General features: G+C 48.5%; 1 protein-coding gene across 2 annotated transcripts in view; it reads right to left on the bottom strand.

The window, feature by feature from the left end:
- The window catches only part of GGTA1 (glycoprotein alpha-galactosyltransferase 1 (inactive)), a 65,719-nt gene extending 41,550 nt beyond the window's left edge, over nt 1-24,169 (bottom strand). For both annotated transcript variants that reach the window (XM_087419168.1, XM_087419169.1), the window contains exon 1: nt 24,099-24,169. The gene's annotated coding sequence lies outside the window, so the exon portion shown is untranslated. The remainder of the gene's footprint in view (nt 1-24,098) is intronic.
- Between the last annotated feature and the right edge of the window lie 216 nt (nt 24,170-24,385).

Here is a 24,385-nt window from a genome sequence, read left to right as displayed (position 1 = left end):
ATATTTGTTGAATGAATGTTGAGTGAAAGCCTACAGGGGCCAATCAGGCAGCGGAAGAGTGTGAATCTGACCGGGTATACTGCAATAGGGAGTGGTGGGGCAGTAAACTGGGGAACTTCTGCCAAAATCAGATTTTCAAAAGAAAAGGAAGAAAACAGCTGTGCCCAAACAGCATTTGTCTGATTACAGAATCATATGTTGGCCGTAGATGAATCGTCTTTTAGGGGAAATCATTTTGTACTGGAAGCTAAAAGTACTGTGTTTGAACCCCTGCTCTGCTATCACCGGCCTGTGTGATATAGGCATGTCCAGTCCCCTTCTCTGTGCCTCTGTTTTCTCATCTGAGGAGTGGGAGGTACTTCCTGGCTCCACTGCCTAGGCCTGAGCCTGTGGACACAGCCATGAATTGGGCTCCTATAGAAATCTGACTGGGGGACTCTCAGAAGGCTTCATGGAGGAGGTGACATGACTAGACCTTTACAAATGGTCTTTCAATGCTTTTCCTGCCTCCCAGGGACCTGTCTGTACAGGCCTCACCCTTCTCTCCCTTCACAGGCTTCTCCCTGGAAAACTAACCTGCTGGGGAGGGTGAGGCAGCTCCACCCTTCAGGATTTATAAATCCTCTTCTGCTCAGGCCCAGCTCCCAGGAGGTCCTGTGGGGTCATCAGATGAACCAACCAGCTCTGGCCTTCAGTTGGGGACAGGATGGACAGACGCGCCAGCCCACTCAGGAGCCCCATGGAGCCCTCCCAAAGAAGGCCCCCAGCCTACCAGTGAGAGAAAAAAGGAAACAGACACACCCAGCTGAACAAAGAGAGGGGAAACCAGCTTCCTGAGAGAGGAGACTGGGCTGTGGGAGGGCCACAGAGAACTTTCTCCTATCCTGGGTCACTGCAGGGGCCAGGGTGAGGACCTAAGCCACAGCGAGATAACGAGACATGCAGCCCTGCCTGGGCCTCCCTCCCACCCAGCTCAGCCCAGGAAGCATCTCTTCCCTCCTCCAAAGAGCCTGCCAACAGGGGTGGTTTGCAGTTAAAAAAAAAAATTAAGTCAACACTAATAATACAACTAGATGAAAGAAAGTCCAACAAAGTGCTTTATAAATCCAGTGACACGGTTCCACAGGCCACATGGCCTCAGGCAAGTCCTTTTCCCTGTCTGAGCCCCTCAGCGCCCATGCGGGCACTGATGATGTTGAAGCAGAACATTCCCAGGATCCCTCACAGCTCCTGGACTTGGCAGGGGTCCTCGCGGGCTCAGTGGCTGTAAAGAGCCTGTTCTCACTTGCTCTGCAAACCTGGCTGATGAATGTGCAGCCTCTAGAGCTCAACGCCACCTCCTCAGAGACCCACTTCCTGGCCAGAACAGATTCTCTCCCCAGATTCCCACAGTCCCTGTGTGGTGGCTTGTTTCATGGTGCCTGGAGCACAGGGAGCTGGGCACATGTCCATCTTGCCCTCCAAGTGAAGTTCTCAAGGGCAGTAGCCAGGTCTGATTTAACTCGAGGTCCCTGGTGGTCCTTCCACAGCGCCTGGTACAGAGGAGGTCCTGAGGAATGCTGCACAGGTGGAGGGATGGACAAATAGAGGGTGTATTGGCTTGCTAGGGCCACTGTAACAGAGTACCACAAACTGGGTGGCTTAACACAACAGAAATTTATTCTCTCACGGTTCTGGAGGCCAGAAGTCAGAAGTCAAGATGTCAGCAGAGTTGGTTCCTTCTTACAGTTTTGAGGGAGGAGCCATTCCATGCCTCTCTCCTAGCTTCTGGTGGTTGCCAGCAACCCTTGGCATTCCTTGTGGCAGCATAACCCAACTCTGCCTGCACCATCATAGTGCCCTACTCCATGTGTGTCTGTGTCCAAATTTCCCTCTTCTTATAAAGACACCAGTCATTGGACTGGAGTGCACCCAAATACAGTATGAGCTCATCGTCACTTGATTATGTCTGCAAAGAATCTATTTCCAAAAAAGCTCAGATTCACAGGCACTGGGGGTTAGGACTTGAACACATCTTTTTTGGAAGACACGGTTCTACCCACTAGAGACAATTACCCAAATAGCTCTTGGTTGGGAACCTGTAAACTCTAGTGGAACCACATGTGAGGGCCAAAATGCTGGATATGGTTGCGGAGTTGAAAGCAAAAGTGAGGAGAGAGAAGTTCCTGAGCAAGAGGGAAGTGGATGGAATCCCTAGGGCATCTCTATTTGACCAGGATTTTCTGAGAGGGACTGAAGAGGAGAAGAGGTACATAGCAAGAGGAAAAATGCCTCCCTGGGACAGGTTCTGTGCTAGGTGCATGTGCGTCTCAGGAGCCTGTGGGATGTCCAGTAGCGATGCTGTAGGTCTGTCAATACTCAGCTCTGGGCATCACAGAGATGCCAGTGGATGAGATCACCCCAGGAGGGGCAGGGTGTGAAGAGATGAGGGGCCCCCCGGGACAGTTGGCATCAAGAACCCATATGGAAGCACAGAGTGAGGTGCCAGTGGGTCGAGGAGCGAACCTCAGGTGAGGAAGTGACGTCAGTATGTGTGTGGACCTCTTTCTAGCAGCTTGCCTTGGGAAGGGTTGAAGAGACCTCTTTGGCCAGCCGAAGAGGCCAGGGAGAAAATGGGAAATACTCCTGAGTACACTGCTGACCGTGGGAAACTCTTGATGAGACAGAGCCAAGGAGAAAAAGAGTTTGAAGATTCAGAGGAGGGAGAGGACAGGTGCTGAAGAGCATCTCTGTGGGGGAGGGTGGGTGGTCCTTCCCTCTGCAGGGGAGGATGGGGGGATGCCCCTAAGACAGGCAGGTGGTGCTTCCCCTTGTGCAAAAGAGAAGGAGATAAGGATGGGTGGATTGGTGATAAGTTTGGGGGACAAAGAGGGAAGTTGACAAGTTCCAATCCAGAGCAGCTGAAGTGTGGAAGGCGAAGTGGGTGGGGGCGTGTGGGAAGCGGAGAAGCTGGAGAGCCATGCAGAATCTTCTCACCAGGAGCCTTGAATCTCCACTACGCTGAGGAGTCTGCATTTCATCCTGAAGTTATTGGGGAAATCCTTGAATGACATTAGGCAAAGGGAGTTACATGATTTGCTTTGTAGAAGAATTATTTAGCTGCAGGGTGAGGGTGGGTGGGAGAAGGAAAATCTCCAGCCAGGGAGACCAGCCAGGAGGCTGCTGGCAGACATCCAGTGAGAGTGGAGACCTAAACCAATGGAGTGGGCTGGAAGATGAGAGCAGCAGCAGTTTGAGAGAAATGAAGTAAGGGGCATCTTGAGACATTGGGCTACATGAAATAAATTCTCTTTCAAACTTTGCTTAAATGTCACCTTCTTGGTGAGACCTTCCTGGATTTACAGTTACTCTCTTTTCGTAGTTTACTTATTTATCTTTTAAAGTTGTTTCTTCCTCTATCAGAATGTCAACTCTGTGGGAAGATGCTTTTGTATGTTTTGCATCAACGTGCAGGTACCTATTACAGCACCTGGCACTCGGTACATCTTTGTAGGCTAAAATGCGTGCCTAGAACAGTTCTTGGCACCTATATATAATAGTTAACCCATGAATGTTAACTATTTTAAAAATGGATGGCAATAATACTATCAATAATAATAGTAAACAATGGGATAAAGGGAGTGAGACAGAGATGAGTCTAGACTAGTGCTACTCAAAGTGTGGCCCATGAATGACTAGCAGCATCAGCATCACCTGGGAGCTTGTTAGAAATGCAGAGCATTGGCCCTAACAAATTGGGATGTCCAGCGTGGGGCTCAGGCTGCGTGTCTGCACGAGGTCTCCAGGTGATCGTATGCCTGCTAAAGTTTGCCGAGCTCTGCTCTGGACTGGTCCCCAGGTTTCTGGTTGAAGTAGGGAAGTGAATGGTGTTGCTGTTGACTGAAAAATGAAGTGTAAGGGGTTGGGAGTGGGGGGAGTTGGTGAGTTCTGTTCTAGAGGCATTGAGTTTGACGAACCTGCTGGAGCCAGCTCAGCAATGGCGTCCTAGAGAGAGAACCCAGGTGGAGCCCGATTTGGGAGTTGCCAGCGTGCAGGCAAGAGCAGTCAGGTTTGATGTTTGCTGAGGGAGGGGAAGCATTGAGGGCACAGTGGGGTGTCCTTAACATCATGAATGCAGGGAGAAGACCACAATGCTGCCAAGACATCAGCATGATGGCTGGAGACAGAGTGGGGAAGCTACACTTGAAGTCCAGTTCAGACTCTCAGCTCACCTCCGTCCACAGTGCTCTCATATGACCACCTCTAGCCCTACTTGCCTTCAGAAGAGAGAAGGTCATGGACATGTGCCTGGGCAAGGTGTGGCAACCAACAGGTCTCTTTCCAGTTCTGCCTCCAACTCCAGGCCACCCCTGCCCCCCTCTGTCAGATGGAAAGGTTGGGCTCTTACTCTGCATTGCATCCTAGCTCTGGGGGTTCGCAGTACCCCTCATGCCCAGCCAGTCTGGGTGAAGACCCCCTGCATAGAAGCAGTTGGTGCTCTCAGAGCCATAGGCACGTGATGAGGCTCCGGAGACCAGAGTCAGAGGGGAGATCACAGCCTTCAAGTGGAGGAAGGGTGCTCCAGGGAGGGAGCCAGGAGCCAACAGGTGTGCCTAATCCAGGCTTTATCTGGCTGCCATCAGAACTGCGGAGAGTCGAGTCCTAAACAAGCCTTCTCCTTCCTGAGCCAAAATGGGAGGCCCTGGAACCAGCAAGGAGGTGTTGCATGTGGGAAAACGTGGAAGTTTTCAGGCTGGCCTCCGCCTGTTTCCTGTTCTCCCTCTCAGAGGCAGATACTGTCTCTCAAGGCGCCAGCTCCCAACCCCAGCCTTGTTGCCGCTGTGCGCTCCCCTGGCTGGCCGAGGGCACAGTCTTCCCGGTGACGTGAGAAGAATAAATACGTCACTCTCATCCGCAGGATTTCAAGTCCTGCAGGCTTTTATGCCAGTGGTTATCTGTCAACTCTCCCAGTGTCCCACTAACCTAGCCTCCCTCCCAAAGGTAGTCATCTCATTTACAGCATCCATGCCAGACAACCTCTGCGTGAAGCCTTCTAGTGATGGAAAACTCACCACCTCCCTGGGTAGTCTGTTTCCTTTCTGGACTATTCTGATTGTTAACATACATCTTTTCAGTAGGAAACCGAGCTCTGCTTCCCAGAATGTTATGAATAATAATAAAGGCTACCATTCACCTACATACACCATCTCATTTAGCCCTTACTACCATCAGTAACGATCCTCCCCATTTCCCAGACATGGAAACCGAGACTCAGAGGTTAAGTAACATGGACAAGATGACAGCCAATAAGCTCTATCTGTCCACATAGCCTTGCCTTCCCTATTGAACCTAACAGCTCCTCAGAGATAGGGCCTTGACTCTCTGCTCCAGGGGAAACACCATCTTCCCTGGCACCCTTCAGGAAAGCTGTGCCCACAGGCATGAATTCCACCAAGAAACATTTGGAGGGCATTTACTCAGGACCCAGGATGGTGTTGAGCCTGGGACAGGCACAGAATGAATCACACTCGCTCTCTGCATTTTTCAAGTCCAAGTTTGGTGAGAGGGACACGTGTGCCCACAAATACCAGATGCTATCTGCAGACCTCAGCTCCTGCTGTCATGCTGCCCGGGCTGGGCCCGGCACAGAGCCCAGGCTGCATAGGTGTCCACTGGCGGAAGTCACTGCTTCTCCACCTCAGGGTCCCATCTCCTGTTCTTTTGTCTTGTTTTACCATCTTCCTATTTTCGCTATTTGTGCTTTGCCTCTTCACAGCATCCTCCCCTCTGGGAAGGCCCTGTAAAATCAGGATGACCATACACACTGCTTTCCCTAGGACAGTTCTGATTTACACCTGTTGTGGATCAGTTAACGGTCAACATCTTAGTGTCCCCTTTCACTCACAAAAGTCTGCCGGTCTGGAGGATAAATCTTAGGGTCACTCTGTGTAAAAATGGTTCAATGAAATTAAGAGGGTGCACTGAGGTTGTTTTCAAGATTCCTTCCGGCTTGGACCCTCTAGGACTCAGGGCTAGTGTTTACCGCTGCAGGAAACTCCCCTCCGGCATCCAGAGTCTTCCCTGCAGCTGCTCAGAGGTGGTACAAGCCGAGTCCCTCTGGATGTATTTCTGCCCCCACCCCACGCCCACCCTGTCCTCCTTAGTGCTGGGAGCAGCTCAGTTCTCCCTGCTTCCTCTGTGCAGGCCAGAAGATATTCAGTCTAAGAACTTACTGGAAAATCCTGAGTTTGTCTTGTTTGTTTTTTTTTCCTCCGCTATGTTTTTTCCTCCGCTTTTTTCCTCCGCTAGGTTTTCCTGGATCTCTTGTAATAAGTTGACTAGAGGATGAAAGGCCTTCCAAGAATTCATCTCTAAAGATGAGGTTCCAAGAACCCTAGATGTAAGCTAAAAAAAAAAACAAACAACTCTTAATTGAGTCCACCATGGATATGGCTTTCTCTTCTGTTCTTGGAATGAGACAGGCCTGGGTTCAAATCCCAGCCCCCCTACTTTCATGCTGTATGACCCTGGATAAGTCGTTTCATACTCTCTGAGCCTCAGTTTATTCATCTGTAAAATAGGGATAATAATTCCTTACTCCTTGGGTTGTCGGAAGGATGAACAATAACATCTGTAGGGTTCCTGGTACCCAGTAGGTACTTAAGAAAAGGCAACTTTTATTGTCACTGGTCCCTAAGAGACAAGCACTGTTTACACCTCATCACGGGGGCCATCACAGGGGCAGGAGGCAGTATAGCACAGCGGTCAGAGCCTGCATTTGAGTGAGGCAGGCCTGGGTGTTGACTAAATGTGTGACCTTGGGCAAGTCACTTGAGCCTTCTGGGACTTGGCTTCTCTCCTCCATAAATTGAGCATAACAATGCATCTCTGTTAGACCATCAATCCTGGTATTGGAGCAAGTGCTCTATAAGTGGCAGTTCCTCAATTCCTAATAATGACTATTCCAGAACTCTCCACCTCACAGAATCTGGCACCACCTGCTCTGTGTCCCCAAACAGTCTACCATGTTCCTGTGTCCTAAAAACAACCAGCCCTTCCTTGGCAGGGGATGTTTTCGAATCCTCCTGGCTGCTGTAGCCTCCACCACAGCCCCTGAGGCAGGATGGGTGCTGCTCTCTCCACATGCAGAGGAGGAGTCTGGTGATGTGGCCAAGGTGACTCAGCTGGTCCTAGAAGCTGGGTTTGAGTGGAGTCAAGAATTTCTCCAATGTTCTCCTGCCCCATAGGAAGTCTGCAAGTCACTGATTCAAAGTCGAAGGGAGTTACCTGTTCATTTGTTCATTCATTCATACGGTAAATATTTTTTTAGTGCCAACATTGGCCCCTACCATCTGCCAGGCACTGTTCAGGCTACCAGGTCCAGAAGGATTAGCCAATATGGCTTCTCTCTCATAGAGCTCACTGTCTAGTGGTAAGCTGAGCCCAGAATCCAACTATCATGCCACCAAATGCATTCTGCAACTGAGGTGAATGTCCTGTGACAGCAATGACATAGATGCCCCCAACATTCAGTCACTCCCTTACTCTGAGCCCCATGGATTTCTGGAGAACTCAGAGAGCAATCTCAATGCCACCTTGCCTGTGTGGCTACAGGAATGCCCTCACTACCCAGGTCCCTCTCCTCTCAAGCATGTTCCCAGTCTTCTGAGCTGCTTCATTTTACAGAGGAGAAAACTAAGGCACGGAGGAAGAGAAATGACTTATCCAGGGCCACTCGGCAATGAAGTGAGGAGGCCAGGGCTGGTACCCAAGTGTCTGGCATCTCTCCAGGACAACACGCCTCTTAACCACAGCACAGGAAATCGATAAGCTTAGGGAAGGAGCTGGGGGCTGCAGTCAACGGTCTTCTTCCTGAGTTTCCTTATCTGTGCCCAAGAAAAGCCCAGAAGCCTCTGCCAGGGATGGCCACATCACTGTGCATTCCTTCCCCCACCCCCACTGCTCTTGAATGATCTGAGGATGCCACGGTGGGCTTCCTGATGTGGGCATAGAAATGCCGCAGTGGAAAGGTGAGCATCGTGTGTGGACTGAAGAGAAGTGAGACATCCAATTCAGAAAGCACATCCCTCTCTGGGGCATAAACATAAAGTAGCTCAGAATTGGGGTAAAAACACCTAAACGTGTGCTCCACTTAGGAAACATTACACGGGCCTGTTATGAAGAATGTGGTTTGGAAACCCGGATTGGATCCCATTGCCTCTGCCTTCCCGTGTGTTTAGTACCCAGAGTTCTTTGCAGGCATCACCTGCCCTCTTCACAGCTACTGCATTCTTCAGTGAGCTTCCATTTCTCATTCCCCCAGAGGGACATTTTCCTTTCTCTGCTTAGCACTTGGGGCTGAACTGGCTTTCTCAGATGGGGTTTTTTCTCTCCGGGTGTAGTTTCTAAACGCTCACACTGGAAAGCCCACAGGCTGCTCTGCCTGTGCCCCACAAGCTTGCTGAGTAGATGCTAGCATGCTAGGTATAGAAGGGAATCTCCCACCTGGGGTACTCATTAATGCTGTGCTATCAAATATTTCCGGCTCTCTACCTTCATGGTTGGATTTCTTTTCCTGCTCCCCTTGTGGTTAGGTAGGGCCATCTGACCCATAAGATACAAGTGAGCCCAAGCGTTTAATTGCCAGTGCAAGACCCTCTAGGGGTCTCTTTCTCTGTGCCATGGAGTACATTCAAGAAGGTGACTGCTCCACCAGCCTGGTTCCTTGAATGAGGAGCACAGCCCCTAGCTGACCCAAGATGCTCATATTAATTAGAGTAAGAAATAAATCTTTATGTGTTTGGCCCCTAAGATTTAGGGGTTCTTTGTTACTGTAGCATAACCTACTCCATCCTGACTGATACACTGTGCATCTCACACAAAGCAGGATATTCCCTAGGTATTAGTCTACCTCTTCCCTATAAAACCCTTACCCTCCTCATCCATGAGAACCCTCATGAATAAAGGAAAATGAAGCGAAGGCAAGAACATTTCTCCAACATCCTGGAGAAATTTTTTTCTCTTTAAGTCCCAAAGATGGGTGAACATTCAGCCAAAATTGAAAGGAGTGAGAAGGAAGTTCAGATTGTTGTTCTGGATGGCCTCCCTTCCCAATGAAATAGGATGGTAGGTCACTTGATAAAGCAAGCGAGGCTAGCAGCTCGAGAGCCACCCAGGTGAGGGGCAGATGCCGTGAGCACTGGGAGACACTAACCAGGGATGAGGACACAGGATGCACAGCAGCACTGCGACCCTGCTGGGGTTGTACCCGAGCCGGCCACACAGTCCCATTCACCAGCCCAGGGCCAGCGGCAGAGATGGCAACTCACTGGATTCATCTGCAGCTAGGGACTGACTGGTCAGGATGGTGGGCCAGAAAGACAAGGAGGGGGATGTGGTTAAATGCAGTGATGGACGTGTGATTTAACTGGCTGATAGGATGGAAAGAGATTCTATTATCCCCATTTTACAGAGAAGGAAATTGAGGCTCAGAGAGGTGATATCTCTTGCCCAAGCTCAGACAGCTAAGAGTCAGAGCCAGAACTAATCCAAGTCTGGCTGGCACAAAAGCATAGCCTTTACATGGTACTCTTTCAGCCTGAGCCATTTCACTCTCTTTGAACTCCCCTTGGCCCTTTATCAGGCTTCTCTGCTGCACCTTTACTTCCACGTTTAATTATTGCCATATATGTCTATGTCTATGTCTGTGTCTATATCTATATCATCTCCTATTCCAGATTGTGAACTCCTGAAGAGCAAGAATCTGTACCTTATGTAATAATAATCATCATCATCAGAGCAAATGCTAATGTTAATTGAATGCTTACAACACGCCAGGCCGTGTTCTAAGCACTTTACCCTCACTATTCAATTCTCACTAAACTCTGTGAGGTAGGTGCTGGAACCATCCCCATTTTACAGTTGAGGAAACAGCTCAGTTTGAGCTGAAATTCAACTTCTAATATTAATATTTTAATAACGATAGTTCAATCGGACTCATTTCCTCTATAATCCTATTCATTTTATTTTTTACATTTTACAACATTCTCAGAAGGAGTCTACAGGCCTCCTCAGATGCAAAAGGAGTCCATGGCACAGGAAAAGTTAAGGACCCCTGTAAAGGCAGGTGCCAGGACTCCAGGAGCAGGATTGTGTCCCCATTTATCCCACAGAACCCAGAGTTCCTGGCTGGTACAGAGTGAGGGACCCTATACCACCTTCATGCAAGAATGGGGAGTGAATACTTTAGCCCATCCACACATCATAAATACATAAATGTCATAAATACTTTGATTTCAGCAGTGTGAGCCCATGTGCAACATTCCTCATAATAACAAGTCACTTGTTTCCCTAATTAAAAAACAACTTTTAGCATCCAGTGTGCTAATTAGAAAAGCATCAGTTGTTGATCACAAATCAGGATAAGAGGAGGGCTTGCAGAAGCTGCCTGGGGATATACTGCTGGCTAACCCCCCCACCCCCACCCCCACCCCAGATTACGCATCCTGGAGAGCAGACTGGCTGACCACCCCCACTAGACTTGCTTTCTTAGCATCTGCGCCCTGGCTCAGTCTATGTAGCACTCACATAATACCCTATACTGTATATGCTAAAGTTTTATAAGGTAAATTCCAGGTGTCCAAACAGGTCCACTGAATCACAAACCAGACAGAGCTCTCTGGATTTCAGAAAACCTGGGTTATTGTAGGACTCGGGGACAAGGCAGCCAGGGCCACCAGGGCCAATGCTCCCTGCCCAGACCAGACAGCTGCCCTCTTGCCAGCTCGCAGGTGCCGATGGCTGAGCCTCAGGACACCTGGGTGCCAGTCCTGGCACTGCCCCGATGGGCTGTATGACCTTCCATAAGTTGCTGACTCTATCTGGGCCTCAGTTTTCTTATCCACCAAATACGGCGGCTGTACTAGATTCAAGTCCAGTCAATAAGCAATTGCAAAGCACCCGCTGTATGCCTGGAACTGTGGGAAATGCAGAGATTATACAAACTCCCTAAGGATGTGACATTCTAGTTGGGGAGCCAGGTCTGGAAGCAATCAACTATTACACACGACAGAAAGAAGTAAGTGTGGGTGGAGATAGAGGTCCCATGTTGTGTTCTGGGGCCACAGAGGAAGGAGAAAGCCATCTTGCACGGGGCTGTGCAGGCAGGCTTCAAAGAGGAAGGGGGTACATTTGAACTGGGCCTCAGAAGGTGAGTAGCACTCCCATGGGTGGGGAAGGGCATTCCAGGGTCAAAGGACAAACATCTGCAAATGCAGGGGGCTGGAACGGCAAGCATCCCACAGAGCCCAGTGTAGACTGTTGAGCTGAGGGTTTCGGTCCCAGTCTCTCCCCACGCCTACTGCTTTGGAGTCCTGAAGGAAGAGTCCTGGGACCTGTATTTTAACCAAGTTCTCTAAGTGATTCTGACATGCAGACAGTAGCTGCCGTGTGTTGAGAAAAAGGAATGAATGAATGAATACAAAAATGAACTTGACCTCAGGCAAGTCCCTTCCTCTCTCAAGATTTTTTACCCAATATTTTACCCTTCTGTAAAATAAAGGTGCTGGATCAGCCTGGTGGTTTTCAAATTGTGTTCCAGAGAAGCTCAGAATCTCCCTGAAGTCCCTCAGACACCACAGAGAGGAGATGGGGAGGCAGAGAGAGCAGGACTCTGAACCCCTATCCACACTTCTTCAGATCATCTCTCCTTTTATCTGTTTGCTAGTATATTACTGTGTCTCCATCTGCTATTTTGTTTCTAGTAAAGTTTCCTTGGCTACAAAGAACTTTTAAAACTACTGATTTGGATGATCCCCAAGAATCTCTGAGGAGATTTAAAAATTCCTTGAAGGCAGCAAGCTATCTTTATTGGTTATTTCTCAAACAAGTATGGATAGAGCATGAGGCTTTTTACCAGACCAAGTTATTTATTTTATCATTATAATTTAAAATCTTTTGCTGTGGTCCAAAAATCAAGGAGTGGAAGGGAAAAAATGTGGTATAGCAATGCAATGGAATATTATGCAACCTTTAAAAAACAATATTTTTGAAGAATAGTTAATAAAATGGAAAATTAATTGAGAAAGTCAGACACAAAACTGTACCTAGACTATGGTCTCAACTATGGATCTTTTTTTTTTTTTTTGGTGAGGGAGATCAGCCCTGAGCTAACATCCGTGCTAATCCTCCTCTTTTTGCTGAGGAAGACCGGCTCTGAGCTAACATCTATTGCCAATCCTCCTCCTTTTTTTTCTTCCCCAAAGCCCCAGTAGATAGTTGTATGTCATAGTTGCACATCCTTCTAGTTGCTGTCAACTATGGATCTTATACATCAAAATTACTGGACAAATATGGCCATTCCTCAAAAAATTAAACATAGAAATACGATATGATCCAGCAATCCTACTTCTGAGTATATACCCACAAGAGTTGAAAGCAAGGACTCAAAGAGATATTGGTACACCAATGTCTAAGCAGCTCATTATTCACAAACACCAAAAAGGTGGAAACAACTCAAATGTCCACCGATGGATGAATAGATAAACAAAATGTGGTATATACATACAATGGAATGTTATTCAGCCTTAACAAGGAATGCAATTCTGACACATGCTTCAACATGGAGGAACTTTGAAGACATTATGCTAAATGAAATAAGCTAGACACAAAAGGACAAATATTGTACGTTTCTACTTCGATGAGGTACCTAGAGGAGTCAAATTCATAGACAGAAAGTGGAATAGAGGTCCCCAGTGGCTAGGCGGAGAGAGGAATGGAAAGTTATTGCTTAACTGGTACAGAGTTTCTATTCGAGATGATGGAAGACTTGTGGAGATGAACAGTGGTGACGGTTGCACGACAATGTGAATGTACTTAATGCTACTGAATTGTATACTTAAAAAGTGTTAAAATAGTAAATTTTATGTTCTATATATATATAACTACAAAGAAAAACTGTTCTGAACTAGTTTCATGTGGTAATAGTGGTGAATTCTGTGCTATTTAATTAAATAGGTCTGGTGGTTCTGTGACCCTTTCCAGAAATGCATTGTTGTCTTTTATGTAAATGTAAGCAATACTTTCTCTACTTAATTAATAAAAGGAGCCAAGTTCAAGGATGCCAACTAAAGTGTACACCAAGCTGCTCAGATGAAATAAATGACAGGCAGAGTGGTCCTCTTTTTAAGACTGGTTGTTCCCATCTATATTTAAACAAATTTCAAATAAAATGGAACCAAAATAAATCCTCTAATGAGCCTCCCAAGAAGCTGTCTGGCTCAGAACACTAGAGAAAAGTGGGGAACAGCCAATGTTTCTTCAGGACATTAACTCCCTGCAGCTGGGAAAGTGACTTTATCAGTGAATTTCTATCCCTTCTACTTCTGGAAAACGTCTGTGTGGAACAAATTCAGAATCCAGAAGAGGCCCATCATTTGTATTCACTGCAAATCTATTTCCCCTAGCACCCCCACCCCAGGTGACTGTTGAACAAATATTTAAAGAATATTGGTTTGAAGGGCAGCCAATGCGTCTGCCTGCCGGGGTGCCCTCCATCCCAGGCCACCTGGGTCCACCTTTCCTGGCTCCTGGTCCCTCTGCTCAAGGTTGGATCAAGGGCAGACAGATAGGAAGGTAGCCTCCAGGATGAGGAAGCTGGGGCTACCCCCAGAGTGGCCCCTCGCTGGCTATGTGACCTCATCTAACCTTCAGTGTCCTTATCTAACCAAAAGGAAGAAGGGCATCCACCTTGCAGGATTGTGGTGACAGTGAATGGTGCAGCCTGTGTAATGTGTCAAATGCATAGTAGGTGCCCACAAGCTTTATTTCCTAGAAGTTCACTGTTCACAATTCAAGTGTGTCTTGGTGGGACGGTGGAGGGCAGTGGTACTAAATGTAGTTAACGCCGACTGATGGATTATAGGGTTAAAATAAAACCATGGGGTGAAGACAGGACCCCTCAGACCTGGGGCTCAGGGGTGGCCCTGGAGAAGGCTTGGGAGGGGAGCCCAGCATTGCCCTGGCTCTAGCTCCCACACTGACTGGTGAGCACAAAGCCCTTTTGCAGGACATCTGGGTGAGATCCACAGAGCAGGAAGGTGGGCTCCATTTTACAGATGAAGAAACAGAGCTCAAGGCTGCTATCTTATTCAAGGTCACACAGTTAATAGCCAATTTTAGGGTTTTCTAAAACTCCCTCGGCATGGGGGGGGCGGGACGCGGGGGGAGGCCGTCCCAGTAATCCCAGCCCTGTCACCAACTCCTTAAAGTTACTTTACCTCCTGCCTCTTTCCTTTAAAAAAGGGAGGCGGCGGAGAAGAAAGATGCTTTGAGGCACTAAACCGGATAGATTTCCAATCTCTGGGCTTCAGCTTTCTCATCTATAAAGTGAGGCACTTCCTGCCTCAAGACCTTGGCACATGCCCTTCCCTCTGCCTGGGACGCCTTTCTCCACCCCTCATGTCATCCACCCTCCGCCTTGTTCCTTAGGTTTCAGCTACAATGTCACTTCCTAAGGGACGTCTCCCCATGTTACTCTTATTCTCCTTTGTAGCATCCTGTTCTTTCCCTTTAGGGCGCTGATCGCTATTTAGACACATATGCTATTATCTCATTAACATGAGCTTCCCCACCAGACAGAAAACTCCGTGTTAACCAGCATCTGGCAGAGAGCTCGCATTCAACAGTGTTTGTTGTGTGTTGATTCAAAAAAGTGAGTTCTCTCAGGGCTCTGCCAGCAGCAGCCAGTTTTATGATCTTAAGCAAGTCCCCTCCCATCCCCTCACCTCTGCCCAGTTCTCTGGTTCTCATCAAAGCAACACAGGGAGGTGGGCTGGGGCACCTATTTGATTTCTGCCAACTCATGTATTCTATGATTTTATCATCTCAAAAGAAACCCAAAACCAAAAACCATTGTCACTCCAGTGCGCTCTATGAATTAGGACAGGTTCTTACATTCTGGTGGCCTCAATTTCCCCATCAGCAAAACGAAGCATGCAGGCACAAGCTTCTAGGCTCTTTTCACCCCAACCATTGCAGTTCCCTTAAGGAAGTCTCCACCCTCCCCTTGCCCTTCACCAGGAGCCGTTCCCCAGCCCAGCCACACAAACAGGAAATGGGGCATCCAGGAGCGGATGAGCAGCTCATTTCTCTGCAACAAGCGTGAGCTGATGGGGAAACAAAGAGTTTTTGAACTTTCCAGCTAATGCTAGGACTCCATGCCCAAGACCTTTCTCAAACAGTGTGGGTGGAGGACACTGTTGGTCTCTGGCTGGGCCTCCCATGCCACCCCCACCATGGTGTATTCACAGGGGGCCCTACAGCACAGAATTAGCAGATCAGCTGTCTGGGGGATATTAAGTTGTGACTGTTACTCTGATGCTTGACTGAAGGTGGTAAAACCTCAAGACAGTGCAGGACTCCTGGGCTCCAGCTAGGCTCTGTGTCACCTTAGGGAAGCCCCCACCCCTCTCTGGGCCTGGGTTTCTCCATCTGTTGAATGAAGGGGCTGCATTTGAGGCTGTGCCAGCTCCCTGCTCGCTCTGATGTTTTCTTTCTGAAAGCAGTGGTGCCCAATGAAGGGCACCATCTCCTTGCCTGTGTCTGAATCCCAAATTTCTCCCTTGGCATGTGGCCCTGGGAAAGTTCTTAATTTTTCTGTGCCTCAGCTTCCTCATTTGTAAAACTGGAGTTTCTGGATGATGAAAAGGCAGGCCTTCTGGAAAGCGCCTAGCACAGTGTCTGGAGTGAGTAAATGCCCAGTAGATGTGAGCCGTGGTTGTTTTATTACGACTCTGGTTTCTGCATCTGCCCCTTTCCCACTTTGCCCATCTGTAGAAGGGGCAAGCAGAGCCCAGAGAGCTCTGCTGGCTCTGCAGACCATGTCCAAGCCCGACTCCTCAAAGGAAGCAAATCTGAATCTCAGTTTGAGCCAAGTACTGCAGGAAAAGGGAACTCCAGGGGGAAAAGCAGAACATCCTCTGATGCTGCCCCAAAGCAGATGGATTTGGGCGTTGGCTGCTGCCCCAGGTTGCCAGGCACCAGAGAAGAGCTCTGGCTGCGCCAGACTCAGTAGCAGAGGGAGGGTCCCCAGCCTGTCCCCAGCTTGCTCTAGAGAGGATGACCTTTGGAGAAGAGAGCAGTGAGATGCAGCAGAAGATGCCAGGCCTGGGTTTATGTCTGTTCCTCCCTCTGCCCTGACCTCGTGGGTAGAGAGGAGGCTGGACTCGGTCATCTCACCCTGAGAGGAACGGAGAATGGACGACTCCATCTCACAGGACTGTTGGTCTCTCACCTCCAGGGTCATGGAGGTGTGGGTGGCACCACCTCCCTCTGCTCCTCACGGGAACGGTCCAGAACGCCGCCCCGGCCTCAGTGCTCTCACCTGCCAAGGGAGGAGACTCAAGGATCTGCTTCCACCCGCATCTGTGAGAACGAAAGAAGCTGTGACAATGTCCCCCAGGGCAGTGGCTCTCAAAGTGTGGCCTGCAGATGGATGCTGTTTGCTCCTCCATGAGGAGGCCCAGAAATTAAGAGTAATTCATTTTTACGGTATCTTACCAAAGTATCAGTCCATAGAGGATTAAACATAAAGGAGGAAAGGAAAAAACACTAGTCTCCTACCACCCTGTCCTAAGATGTAAAGCATGACGCAAGAGAGAGGTAGGGCCACTGTTCTGCCTCCTGGGGCCGCCCCATTTGGCTCCAGTGGCCTCTTTTTTCAAGGCGGAGTCACGGGCCCCTATCTTGCTGGAATGACTCACCCAGGCAGACCTCCCTCCCTGACCTGAGAGCGTTTTATCCAGCGGCCAATGCAACAGGCCTCAAAATATCTGCTGCCAATGAACAAGGTGGGCCTGGCGCTCTCTCAGCACAGCCCAGAAGCCTGGGCTGGGACCAGTCATGGACACTCAGGGAAGCCATTTTACACTCAGCATTCCAAGGCTGTCCATGGAGGCAAAGAATAAAACAGACAATCCTGAGGAGCAGTGCACCTGCTTCTACCCCAGAAGACGCTCAGTCGAGAACCTCTGGCTGCGCCGTGTGGAACGGATATCTTTATCAGGAATAGAGACTTTTATCGCTGAAGGGAACCTTAGGGGAGTCTGCTCAAACCTTTTTCTTTTACAGATGAAGAAAGAGGCTCAAGGAACATGCACTTCGTAGCAGAGGCAGGATTTGAACCCTCAAAGTCTCCTTGCCCTACCTCTATTCATCCAATCAATCCACGGTTATTGAGGGCCCACCATGTGCACACAGTGTTCTAAGCACTGGGGATTCTGTGGTGAACCAAATAGATAAGTACTCTGTTCTCACAGAGCTTCGTTCTAGTTGGTAAACAAATAAAATTAATCATTATAATCATAATTAACAAATAATTAATTAAGGACATAATTTCAGGTGGCAAAAAGAGTGTTTTTGTGTGTGTGAGGAAGATCAGCCCTGAGCTAACATTCAATGCCAATCCTTCTCTTTTTGCCAAGGAAGATTGGCCCTGGTCTAACATCCGTGCCCATCTTCCTCTACTTTATATGGGACACCACCACAGCATGGCTTGATAAGCAGTGCGTCAGTGCGCACCCGGGATCCGAACCTGGGAACCCTGGACCGCCAAAGTGGAGCATGCGCACTTAACTGCTACGCCACTAGGCCGGCCCCACAAAGAGAGTTTTAAGCAAATAAAAGACATTGACATGTTAGAGAGTGACTGGGAGTCAGGGGAAGGTGCTGTTTGGGCATGGCCTCTTTGCACTGACCCCTCCCTGGGGTCCCCAAGGACCTCCCTAGCCAGCAGCAGGCTGGAGTTGGCTCATGCTGGCTTGCAAGAGCTAACTGTTAAATTTTCAGGAATTTGGCAAGCAAGTTGTTAAACACAGCCACTATTAAATTATATAAATTTACATTACATTATATATATAATTACATTAAATTATATAAACTTACAACTCAATGAATTATATTCAGAACAAAGGTAATTGTCAAAACTCATCACTTGCTAATTGTGTTACCTCCTGGTCTACTCTTGAGGTTGTTTACATCTATTGTCCTAGACATAGTGGAAAATACTATATAACAGTATGCTCCCGATTCCACAAGTGGTAGCTTGAAACTGATCATAGTGGAAAGATTTATACTATAGAAATTGGCAAATAACATATATCACGGCTTTCATTCTCTGAAGAGTGGATCATGAAACAATTACCAGCACACCACGGCCTCCAGCTCTAATCCAGGCCTCTGTGTGGGAGTCCATGTTCTTCTGGCCAGAGGGTTGGTGGTGTTGCAGTCCAACTCTCCTGGGGAGGGGAGGGAAGGGGTGGCACCTCCAGTCATGTGGGCGGGAACTTTCCTCTTCCTTTTTTAAGGCTTCCACCAGGAGGAAGCAAGTCTGGGATTTTTAAACAGATCTGTCTGTTCCTGTAAAAGTACTACTCTCTTCAACAAGGGTCTCTAAGATGGTGATTCATTCATTTATTTGTTTGTTTATTAATTTTTGATAAATTAAATCCTAAAGGAGGTAAAAATGTAAAGGAATCCTGCAGAGACTCTCTTTATAAATGTGTATGGTCACTTCTGAATTCTTCTAGATTTTCATATATTGACTTTCCTTCCTTCGAGGACATAACTGTTCTGGTAACAGCTGAGTGAAGTGATGATTACTTCTACTACTAATAACGATAACAGTAGCTGCCATTTAATAGTCCCACACACCAGGCACTAGACACTTATACTATCTCTAAAATCCATACCAACCCATTTTATACATGAGAATGCTGAGTTCAGAGGTTCAATAACTCGACCAAGGCCATGCTGCCCCTCTGAGAGTTCCCCAGAAGATTTTTCCCTCCTGAGCTGTGGCCGTGTGACCCTCCTTAGAGAATCCTCCTGCAGGATTCTGTGACACTACAAGGTCCCATCTCTGGTGGCTTTGGTGGACTCATCTTAGCGGCAGGAACCCCCTCCCATCACCAGAGTAGAACAAACCAGATGCACCTGGAATGCAGAAGCGTGACCCAGGCCTGGCCAGTCAGTAGCTTTGCATCGGAAAGAAGCGGCACTAAGGTTCAGATGTCAGTGAAAAGTTAGAGCAGCTCTAGTGGTGACAAGAGCTAGAATTAGCTCCCGTGCGAGACCCTATCTGTGTTGTCTATTGCCCGACCTCTACTGGTTCTAGCCAGCTAAGTTTTTCAGCCTCCCCAGGGATACTGTGAGCAACAAAAAATCCCTTCCAATGCACGCCTTTTTTGCCTCAGTGAGCTAGAAACTCCAGCTGTTGCTTGCAACCATGATTTCTGACTGGTACAGCTTTCATGTGCCATTCAATATATCAGGCCCAGACGTTTACTGAGTATTTTCATGCCAGGGAATGAATTCCTAAGTACTCAATTAAATTTGCACATAGGAAGATTAATTCTCCCTTCCTTTGCACAGCTCTGGCTAACATATGAAAATAGGATTGACTATACAAAATACCAATTTAGAGACAACCATAGATTTCATCAGCTGAGAGCTAACTCAGACCCAGTCCTTGCTTCAGGAGCCATATATTCCTTAAAGGAAACCCTGCCCCTGATTTTGAGAAGAGTCTTGGCTTTCCAACAGATGCCAGGCAAGTCCCTCTCGGGGACAGCTGGACGGCCACTTGAGGACTCATGGTGGAGGAGAGGAGAGAGGAGGGCAGCTGCTCTTCTGCACACAGACGCTGCCAATTGCAATGTCACCCCTCTGGGCAGCCGGCCCTTTGTCCCAGGCTTGCTCCCTCCTGTATGCTGCTCTGTGCCCCTCCAGCCACCAGAGGTGGGGACATCCATCCATCCAAAGCCAACCCTTCTCATTCCCTCCTGCCTCTCTAGCACCTTGCTCTATTGGCCATCCCTTCCCCCTCCAGGACTGACTCCTTCTCCTGAGCCTATATTTCGCTTGTCTTTTCCATCCTAAAATCCCTTCCTTCACCCTGTCTTCCTACAATGATAGCTCAATCTCTCTCCTGACCTTCTCAAACAAACTTCTTGAAAGAGTTGACTGTACTCACCATCTCCACTTTTCTCCCTCTCACTTATCAGCAGCCTGGCTTGCCTGCCCTCCACTCCACCCAAAACTGCTCTCAGTGTATTTCAGTAACCTTCAAATTGCCCAGTGCATTTTCCAGTCTTTATCTCCCTAGACCGCTCCACGTCATTTAGCACGGAACTAAATTCGTTATCTCCCCCTCCACCTCAAACATTCCTCTTTACATATTCTCTCAGCTAGTGGCACCATCATTCATCCAGTGACCCATGACAGAAAGCCAAGATGAGATCATGAATTCTGTTCTGGACCTGTCATGTTTACAGTGCCTTTGAGACATCCAAGAAGAGATGCCGAACCGGCAGTTAAACATGGGGGCCCAAAACAGAGATCTGAACTGGAGATAAAGATGATTGTTACAGAGGTAGCAGTTAAAGCCATGAGCGTGAATGAACTTGCTTAGTTTACAGAGTACAAGTACTAGGTCTTTAAATCTCAGGTGGTACATGGAGAGCTCTCCTGAGCTCAGAAATTTCTATCCCGAAGGTAATAGTCACAATTAGGTCACAATTCCAACCACATTTGCTTCCTTCCCTCTTGAGGCCTGGCTCATAGCGGCCTCCACACCACCATCTTATTCCACATTCTGCCCCTGCTCATGTTGTCTTCTCCAATGACTCTTAAAATTGCATCATAAAAACAGAAGGTATAAGATACCACTACCCGGTCACTAAAATGTCTAAAATCAAAAAGACTGACAGCACCAAATATTGTCAAAGATGTGGAATAATCCTAAGTCTCGTATAATGCTTTGGGAATGTAAAATGGTATACCCCATGACCCAACAATTTCACTCCTAGGTAAAAACAAATGTCCACAAAAGAATTCTATAAGACATAATAGCCCAAACTGGAAATAACCCAAAAGTTCATCAACAGGAGAAAAAATAAGCAAATTGTGATCCATTCATACAATGGAATACAACTCAGCAATAAAAAAGAACAAACTACTCATATACACAACAACACAGATGAATTTAAAAAACACTATGTCAAGTGAAATAAGCAGTCATGAAAGAGACATACAGTATGAAAGATACGTGAAAGAGACATACAGTATTATTCCTTTTATGTGAAACCCAAGAGCAGGCAAAATTCATCAATGGTGATAAAATCAGAAAATAGTTGCTTAGAAGAGTGGAAGGAAAATTAATTGGAAATGAGAACTTCTAGATGATGTAAATATTTTATATCTCATTTTGGGTGGTGGTTATACAGGTGTAAACAACTGTCAAAACTTGTCGAACTGAACACTTAAGATTTGTGGATTTTATTGTATGTAAATTATACATTAATTAAAAATTAGAAAAAAATATTTTTAAGTATCTATAAAATAAACACTAAAATAAAAAGAAAATACAGGGCAGAAAACACATTCATTTCAAATAAAATTATATTTATACCATGGATGCACTGATATGAATGCCCAGTCCCCCGCTTAATGTTGCCCCCTTTCAGCCGTTCTCCTCTGACCCTTGCCCCTAGCTTGATGACATCTGTCCATTAGCCATTTTCTAGCCATCATGAGAGATGATGTAATTGAAACAGCACAAACCTTAGAGCCAGACAGAGCTGCATCCAAATCCCAGCTGTAATTTAAGAGCTGATGTGGTATATATACACAATGGAATACTACTCAGCCATAAGAAACGATGAAATCCAGCCATTTGTGACAACATGGATGGACATTGAGGGTATAATGCAAAGTGAAATAAGTCAGAGGGAGAAGGTCAAATACCGCATGATTTCCTTCATTAAGCAGTAGATAATAACAACAATAAACAAACACATAGGGACAGAGATTGGATTGGTGGTTACCAGAGGGGAAGGGGGGAGGGAGGAGGGTGAAAGGGATAATTCGGTACATGTGTGTGGTGATGGGTTGTAATTAGTATTTTGGTGGTGAACATGATGTAATCTATGCAGAAATAGAAGTACAGTGATGTACACCTGAAATTTTTACAATGTTATAAACCAATGTTACTGCAATAAACAAAAAATTAAAAAAAATAAATAAATAAAAATAAATTTACTTTTGATTAAACATTAAAAAAAAAAAAAATTTAAGAGCTGAGAGCCCATGAGTGAGTTACCTGGCCTCTCTGAACCTTCATTTCCTCAACTATAAAATGGGTTTGTGATACCTACCCTACCCTGTTGGGCTGGGCTAAGAAAGGGGCAGTGTGCTGACTACTTCTGGGGAACTTTATTTTTGACCTCAGCCTGTGAAACCAACTCACATGTGAAGGTCCCACTGAAGGCCTGGAAAAGCTCAGAGCACGATGAGATTCACCAGCTTCCTCTCTGGGAAGGGTAAGGAGGTGGCCCTGGGGCCCTGGAGTTAGGTCTAAGTGAGCTGGGGCTAAGAGCCAGAGAAATGGCTGCTCAGAGCCACCACAGCCAGGGAATGGGGATCCTGGCCTATGACTCAGGAGACAGGTTTCCCGGTAAGGTTTGGCCACTGGAGGATCTTGCCCAAATAACTTGCGCACCTGACTCAGTTTCTCCACCAAAAACGACCAGATCAGCCTGGATATCAGAAACAGTCTCTGGGGTTTCCCAATATATAGAAGGGATAAGGCAGATCTGAACTGGTTTGGTCTGAAAGAAGGAAGGGAGGGGTCAGAGTCCTGCCCCCTAGGCTCCCCTCCTCCACCATGGCAGCCCCGAGGCAGGATCCTAGGCCTCTCAGGGGCACGGTTTGAAATCTCCTGGACAAGATAGACCCTAGGGACTCTTTCAGCTCTGCCTTATCTAGTCATTGAGCACCTGTTACTTGTAACACTATCTGGGATCTGCACCTGCCCCCCATCTGGTAGAGGTACCCTCAGAAATAACTCCAAACAAGGGACAAAGTGCTTAGTGTAACCGAAAAGGCACAAAAGTGCAACAGAATAACCATATCCTCTACCCGCCGCACCCCGCCCCACACAAGCCCCTCCACACTTGGCATCTCCTTACTGAGCAGGGTCCCCATTTCCCAGTTGTGGAAACTGAGGCTCCGCCTGGGAAAGTGCCTCCCTCCTAGGAGGTGGCAAGGCCAGGGCTCCCCCTGCAGCCCCTGCCTCCTGACACACCTATTTCCAGGTAGATGAAGGAGGCAGATAGGCCTGCTCAGGAGCCAGGAGGAGCGCAAGGACAAGCAAAGCCAAAGCCACGAAAGCAGCCGCCTGGGTCTCAGTTCCTTCCTGGGGGGCGGAGAGGCGCTGACACCCTCTGCGCCTTCCCCCTCCCTCCCGCCGGCCAGCCGGAAGATTAGGGAATCTCAGGTCGCTCTACTTTCTCTCCTCGCGCGCTGACATTTTTTCCCACTTGACTGTTTCTTGGACGCCTTTCAAGAGTTTGTGCAATCATTCTGTTTAGCTGTTTCTCTGCCCTTTTCAAACACGGTGGTGTCCCTTTCGAGTGGGAACGTGGTGGAGTGAAAAGTTGAAGAGACGCTTTTGCCTCCCAACACCCCAACGCAGCAGGCCTTTTTGCTGCGAAAGTTACAGTGTCTGCAACTTTCCCCATGTTTTTGGCTTGGTCCTCCGCTCTCCGAGCTCCCTGACCGCTCCCTCTCTGTGCCCCTGCTCTCAGGGGTTCATGCACCCCTCACTTCACCCTCCCGGGCTCCTCCTTCCCAGAGGCATCTTCTTCCCATCTTGTCCCGGGCCGGAGCCATTCCTCCGTCCTGCCCCACAGACGGGGACAGACCCCTCACTCCTTTCGAGACTTCCCTGGTGGGTCCTACCCCGTGTCCCCTGAGCCTTCGGTCTCCCGCCCCTATCCTGCGGACCCCGAAGGAGACCTCGGCCCGCAGCCGCAGGCCCGAGTCTGGAAGGCTGGGCAGAGGCAGCGACAGGGACAGGATGGGGACCGGGGCTGGGTCGGCTTTGGGCACAGACATAGCAACAAGAACAAAAGCAGGGACACAGGCAGGGCAGAAACAGGGCAGGGCCGGAGCGATCGACCGCTCCTCTCCGCTCGCCGCCCCCACCCCTGGCCCGCAGCCCCGGGGCCGGGCCCGGCTCCTCGCGGCCTCCAGGGACTCGGGCGGCGCCCCGCGGGACCCACCTGATTCGCAGAACAGGGGCGCGCCCGGGGCTGGACCGCGCCTCGGCTCCCGGCCCCGGCGGCGCCCTCCGCTGCCCGCACAGTGGCCGCGCCGCCTCCGCCCGAGCCCGGCGGGGCGTGCCGGGGCGGGTGTGCCGCCTGCGCTCCAGCCGGCCGGCCGCCGGGCGCTCCTCCCGGGCAGCGAGCAGCGGGCAGCGGGCAGCGCGCAGCGGGCAGGGCGCGAGGGAGCCAGCGAGCGCTCGACAGCGGGCGGCGCGCTCCCAGCTCTGCGCGGCCGGCGGCTGTTT

This window comes from Ceratotherium simum, chromosome 29, assembly GCF_057802395.1.
Source record: "Ceratotherium simum simum isolate JZ-2026a chromosome 29, ASM5780239v1, whole genome shotgun sequence".
Classification (NCBI taxonomy): Eukaryota; Metazoa; Chordata; class Mammalia; order Perissodactyla; family Rhinocerotidae; genus Ceratotherium; species Ceratotherium simum.
Note: the sequence above shows the minus strand (reverse complement) of the source record. Positions and strands in the feature narration are given on the sequence as shown.